Here is a 6,742-nt window from a genome sequence, read left to right as displayed (position 1 = left end):
TGGACTTGATCTTTTATGGGGGAATTGGGGAGAAGAGGTCTCAGGATGTTAGGAATGGGGAAGGAGCTCAGAACCTGCCCTAAAATGGAGGTGGCAGAGAAGCAGGAAGTCTAACCTATTCAAGGTTTCAGGTTACCTTGTATCTCCAGGGAGGGGCAGTAAGTTTGCAGGAGGGCAGAAACCTCAGGCAGCTATTATCTCTCAGTTATTCATGAATTCAGGATCTCTCCATGTCAGATGCACAGAGGAAGAGAGCAGAGCTTTGATCTGGACTCTGGGTAAATTTATTTAACCTTGTTATAATTTATGGGCTTTATGTGTTCTGTTTTATCCCTTCAATAAGGTAAAAGAGCATATGGTCTCACCATCTGCAATCTGTAGACTCAAGCTAATATTTCCAATGAAGATCTTGGTAATAGACAATTGTGGAGACAGAGACATAACCATTAGGCTCCATCAGGGCAAGATAATCTCTGTATTACCTTGCTTTAGGCCAAATGCAACCTCTCTTCTGGATTAGTACAAGTAGGGAAATGATGTGAATGTTCCACCAGGATAAACTATAAGACAGAGAAAAGTGTTTAAACTCCTTAGTAAATTTAGTAGGGTTGAAAGAGAAGCTGCCTGTTATTCATCAATTTGAGAGAGAATCAGACATTTAAAAAGGGCATGGACTTGAATAATACCTTCAGCTCCTGAAACTTCACAGAGGGGTAAGAGAGGTACAAGGGTGGTAGAATGTTGATGGGTAGTGGGAATGTGTTGGGTTCCAGATCTAGTTGTGGGAAGAGAGAAAGGATAGGACTCCAGCTGGTGACCAAGAGGAGATGACAAAGAGGCATCAGAGGAGAAAGAAAGTAGGGCAGTGGGGACATAGGGAGAGGACGAACAACCCAGGAGGGGAATTTAGTGGACAGAGCATCCCCTAGTCTGAAAAATTCCCTCTGACAGAGAGCAGTGGGCTACACTTGAGGAGGGGAATCCCCCAGTTCAAGAGGATCAGATAGGGACCTGGTCACAATCAAAGGAGAGTGTCAACATAACACTAGGATTTTTCCTTGTGAGGGGACCTGGTTCCTAGAAGATACCACCAAGGAGTCAAAAGTCTAATCACTCACCCAAATGAGAGGTCTGGGGTGGTGTGCAGTAGAGAGTTCTGGCAAGGATATGGTTCCCACTTGAGATGGCTGCCTCCAGTGAGTCTTCCCTGGTTTCAGCACCAAAAAATTCATAGTTTGGGGTAAGACTCAGAAGGCAGTCATCTCTAGAGAAAAAGAAATATTTATTGAGAGAAAGAGTGCTGGGGCTCTGAAGCTGGATGTGCTTAAGCCCTGTTTCTCTTTTAATCTTGCCAGAGGGTGAATATGATTGCTGGAGAGAGACAGTGAGAGAGAGAGAGAGAGAGAGAGCAAGAAAGTACTTCTTCTCTTTGGAATGGTGACACTTTTTTTTTAATTTTTAAAATTTTTTTTGAGAGATTTTCACTATAGGGCACGTGTGCTCACCAGACAGACAGAGACATTAGAGACAGAAAGCGAGAAATCACCCCCCAGGGGGGATGGTCACGCCACAATCCCTTCTCTTCCATTCTCCTCTCGGGATCTTGGGCACACACGCACACGTGCCCGGCGTGAGTTTTAAGCCACCGGGTCCGGGACGCGAACCGTGGTCGACTACGTGGGAGTCCAGTGACATAGCCATTACGCTAACTGCTGGTTCCAAGGGAATGGTGACACTTTGATTCCTTCTCCTCCATTCCTTCCTCCTTTCAGGATTTTGGGCACATATGCATATGCACCCAACATGTTTCTCAAGCTGCCAGGTCTGAGACTCGAACTTCATGGTTGGTCATATGAAATCTGGCTCCCTTAACTGCCACACCATTGGTTAGCTCCCATTGTCATTATAAAGTATCATCAGAAATCTTAAAGAATTTCCATTTGTGAAGCCTTATAAATGGAGAAACATTTACTGAAATCTCTTACTAATGTGATATCACATTTACATGGTAGGGAGGAACTTCATTCCTTTTATACCAGCTGTGTAGTAAAAAAAAAAAAAAATTCCAGAACAAGTGTAAGAAAAAAAATATTACTCAAATGACTGGAATTTATTTACCAAGTATTTTGATTGAACTGTTCCAAATGGCTAGAGGGGATGATATTCTCCCCTAAGTAGCCTGAATTTTCTGGCTTTATCAGATCTAGGTGAATTTTCACAGTAACCTCTAGCATTAATTGGATTTAGTTGTGTTAGATGCTGTGATGTGCTGCCCAGATCTTCTTTCAGATATAAATAATTTATTTTCCTAGCTACTGTAATTACTGCCTACTGATAACTCTCTGTTCTCAACTACTTTCAGGGATTACCTTGGCTGGAAACAAAAGAAAAAAATGAAATATCTTCACTGAAGTCCATTGCCTGCATTTGGGCATAGCCAATGCCCAAACAATGCAGTAAGTACAAGGGCCTAGGTCCCTTGCTTAAATTTGAAACAGCTCCAAAGAGTCATCCCAATACAAGAGCTCCATAAAAGTTCAGCCAAGGGCTTAACTTGAGAACAAGCAGTGCAACCTTTCCCTCTATCTGCTGATGTTTCTTACCTCTCCTTTCTATAAGCACTTCCTAACAAACATGTGTATATTGGTCTCCATCTCTTAGAGTCTGACTCCTGGAAATCCCAAACTGAAACAGTCATGTTTAGTTCTTACGTCAGTCTAATATTTGGTCTCAACTCCTCAGTAAAAGATTCAGATTTATTCTTGGCTGACAGGTTCTACTTTTTATGAATGTCCTAGATAGAAAGACTATAAAAGTCTCTGTTCTTTAATATGCCACTCTCCTTTGAGGATAGAAGTTAAAGGAGGAATAACAGATATCAGTACACCTTCAATAATCAAACTAAACCGGGTATGTATCAAATCAAACTATAGCAAGCGGTCTTTGCAGCTTGGAAGCCACTGAACTCATCAGAATGGTGGGATCTCATTTTTAGTCTCTGTAAGGCAGAAACTGTCCTACTCAGGGAGGATCCCTAGTGCTTTGCAAAGAGCCATGAACAAAAGAGGTGCTTGGTAAATGTCTGGTGAATGAATGAATATATATCTATGTGTAGAAAAATTAACTAATGTAGTCAGTTCCCCAGAGCATGCTTGAGAATTCTAGTACTGAAAATGATAAACTCAAGGTGAGAAAAAGAAAAAAGAGGAAGGGGGAGGGAATTGAGGTAGGGGGCAAATGGGATGTACATCAAAAGGAGGCAGAAGACAGAATAAAACCAAGCCATACTTTTACTAAAGAAGTAGAACTTTGCAACCTCAGTCACTCCTTCATCTTCTCTCCCCTCAGTCATTTTTTACCACTTTTTCACCTCCATTCAACCTAGTAAAATATGGCAGCATATTATAGCTTCTACTTTATTGCTGAATTATTTGTGTCACTGTGATAATTTGTCTATGGCATCAGAATAGCACTAACTCTAAGCTCTTTTTTATAATAAGCTGTTTCTGCAGCAGTGGAATTGAAATTGGAAACATACAGGGTTTGAGTGCTAAGCTGAGGATGATGAGCAAGAAGTGGTAAATGAATAACTGCTTTATTAGATCATATTCTCATTTTACAATTCTGTAGAACAAAGACATTTGCAGCCACAAGACTTTTTACCTAGTGGTATAGTTGTGCCAAAGTCAATAATAATCATGTGATGCTAAGAGCCTACCTACTTAAATCCATCACTGGGAGGTATAAAGAAACCTCAGACAATTCAGTATTTACTAATTTTTCTGGATAAACTATGACTTAGTAAGGAAAGTTTTAAAAGTGATTCAAGGCATCAACTAACATAATATAAAATATTTTAAATAATAATATAAATGGATCAGTGTTTTTTGATTAAAAATAAAATCATATTTTATTGGCATAGGCAGCTCTCTTTGAAAGCTTTGACTTTTCTCCTAGTAATTATTCCTGATTACAGGTGTAAGAAATTTTGCTGTAGTGTGTGTCTTGTAAAGCACACATTTCATCTCATGAAAAACATTAGATGTATATGTGTGTAGATAGGGTAGAATTCAGTACACAGCACTGATCAGGTCATTATAAAAATGACACCAAAACTACATAGATGGATACTTTTTTACTAGCAACACTTAGAATTGCTCAAGTTTACTCCAAAGAGTCTAGGTTCTAGTAAAATTATTCATGGTTGAGTGTTATAAGGTTATTCAAGGAATGTATAAATAATAGCCAACTCCAATTTTTCATGGATGCCATAGTTATCTAGAGTTCCTGTTTTTAGTTAACTTCTAAGAGTACAGACCTGTTTCAGAGATGGATTTTGGAGAGTGCTTAAAAATTAGGATAATTTTTAAAACTTATTAGCCAAATAATCCACCAATGAATGGTTAGTGATTCATCCTTAGTAAACCATAATTCAAGAAGCTGTATTGTTCACAATTACTCCTACAATAATTTAATTAGATAATGTTCCAAGTTTACTATAAGCCCACACACATGCATAACAGCCTGTCAGCTACCTGCATTCCTACAACTAAGGGTGGAAGGAAATCATGTAAAAAGTCAATAATGAAAGGGGAAAATAATATTTTCAGAACCTGATTTTCCCCATTCTTTACCATTTTGCTCAGACCAATGGGAGGGGAAGAGTGAGAAAGAGAATATGTACATGTCAAAGGAAACTAGACAACCCTAGAAGGTGCAAGTTTCACAGGCCATGGAACTACCTCACCCACTTTCATTAAGGAAATGGTCACACTTATTTTGTACCCAAAAATAAAACTATAAAATTGAAGACATTGTGAAGGGAAGGGGCTCAAAATTTAATATATACCTGCAAACTGAGCAGGGGTAAAGCAAGAATACTATTTGGATCATAAGGGAATGAAATTGAGTGTTCAGAGACAAAATTCATAAATACACTCTTGGGGAAATTCCTAATACAAATGTATATGAAACAGAAATTGCATTCTTCAACAAATTGATGAGAAAAATAAATCACCAAGTTTATCTTTATTCAGAATATATTTTCTCTTTTTTCTTACCAGTAAGCCAGAAGCATATGCCTTTTAGTAACATCATTTCCCTATGAGAGCTCACCAAAAGTACAGCTAATAATGGGTCCAGGTGTACCTTTGAAAATAAAGACCTTTCAGTAATGGCACAAACTTGCTTACATGCTTGTAACATAGAATTCAACCAGGTTTATAATTGTACTTGATTTTACATAAATCATAAAAACATAAAGCTGGATATTTAAAAATTTGTTGGATTTATAAAACTAATCACAGCATAAGAACTCTGTGATAATATGATGAATAAATGACTGAATATGTTGAATTTCTGGATATGTCGTTGGAGAACATGTCCACTCATGAATTCTTCAAGTTTATTCTCCATTTTGTTTTACCAATAAGCTGGTGCTAGAATAGTATCGAGAAGGCTTTTATGCCTTCAACCCCCCCAAAATACTCTCTTGTGACTGGAGAGTTAAAAAAACACGTTTTGAAAGAAAACTTTCCAAACCTAGAGAGTCATTCAAAGATCCAGTCCCAAGAAATACAAATGACCCCAAATATAATCAATCCAAGAAGATCTTACCCAAGATACATTATAACCAGATTGACCAAAACTACAGACAAAGACAAGATACTAAGATTGGCAAGAGAAAAATGGCAAGTTACCTACAAAGGATATCCCATCAGGCTAAGAGTGGACCTTTCATCGGAAACAATGCGAGGGAGGAAAGACTGGGAAAATATATTCAAAGTGTTAAGGGAAAAGCAATTTCAACCAAGAATACTGTACCTGGCAAGATTATCCTTCATATGGGAAGAAAAGACAACATTCTGAGATAAACAAAACCTGAAAGAATTTACCAGCACCAGACCAGATCTCCAAGAAGTTCTCAAGGGAGTGCTATACCAGGAAAACTAAATAAGAGAAATAAGAGTTCAAAAACTTAGTTCAAAAGCTAAGAAAATGTCCAACTTAATCACAGGGACAAGCCTGGAGTTGAATATTATATCACAGAATGCAATTGGGAAGATTGAACCACAACAGAAGATAGATTAAGTACATGAGACTGAACTGGTGAAATAACATTTTATGACTTTTGACTAAAACATTGCTGATTTTCTTCTAGGCTTTGTTTTCTGGTTTTAAGGATTTTTGTCCTGTCTTGAGCTGCTGATAGGTTCATGTTCTACTATTTAAACAGAAACCTAACCTGTTTCCTTTAAGTTTCGAGCAATGTTCCTTAGCATTTCTTTGATTTATTAAAATTAAAACTGCTTTTCTTGAAAAAAAAAAAAAGAAGAAGAAGAAACAAAGTACCTGGTGAACATCTACCACAATGTTAAACCTGGATGAAAAATTTTTTTTCCTAATTTTTAATTAAAAGACTTATTGGAAGTATAGTTTACATATCATAAATCATGTCAGTTTTTAGTGTACAAGTTAATGATATTATAGAGTTGTGCAACTGTCATCATAATCAAATTTTAGAATGTTTCTATCAAACCCAAAAGATTCTTCATGCTCATTTGCAATCCCTCCCCAATCCTACCCCCAGCCCCAAGCAAGCAATGATCAGTCTTTAGTCTCTATGTATTTGTCCTTTTTGGACACTTCATGTAAATAGAAACAGAGCAGATGATCTTTCTTAAAAAAATATTTATTTTATTCTAATTTTTTAAATATTTGCTATTGAGCACATGCACACATG

The sequence above is a fragment of the Tupaia chinensis genome, unplaced genomic scaffold, assembly GCF_000334495.1.
Source record: "Tupaia chinensis unplaced genomic scaffold, TupChi_1.0 Scaffold145851_1, whole genome shotgun sequence".
NCBI classification, from domain to species: domain Eukaryota; kingdom Metazoa; phylum Chordata; class Mammalia; order Scandentia; family Tupaiidae; genus Tupaia; species Tupaia belangeri.
The sequence above is the reverse complement of the archived record's forward strand: the minus strand, read 5'-3'. Positions refer to the sequence as shown.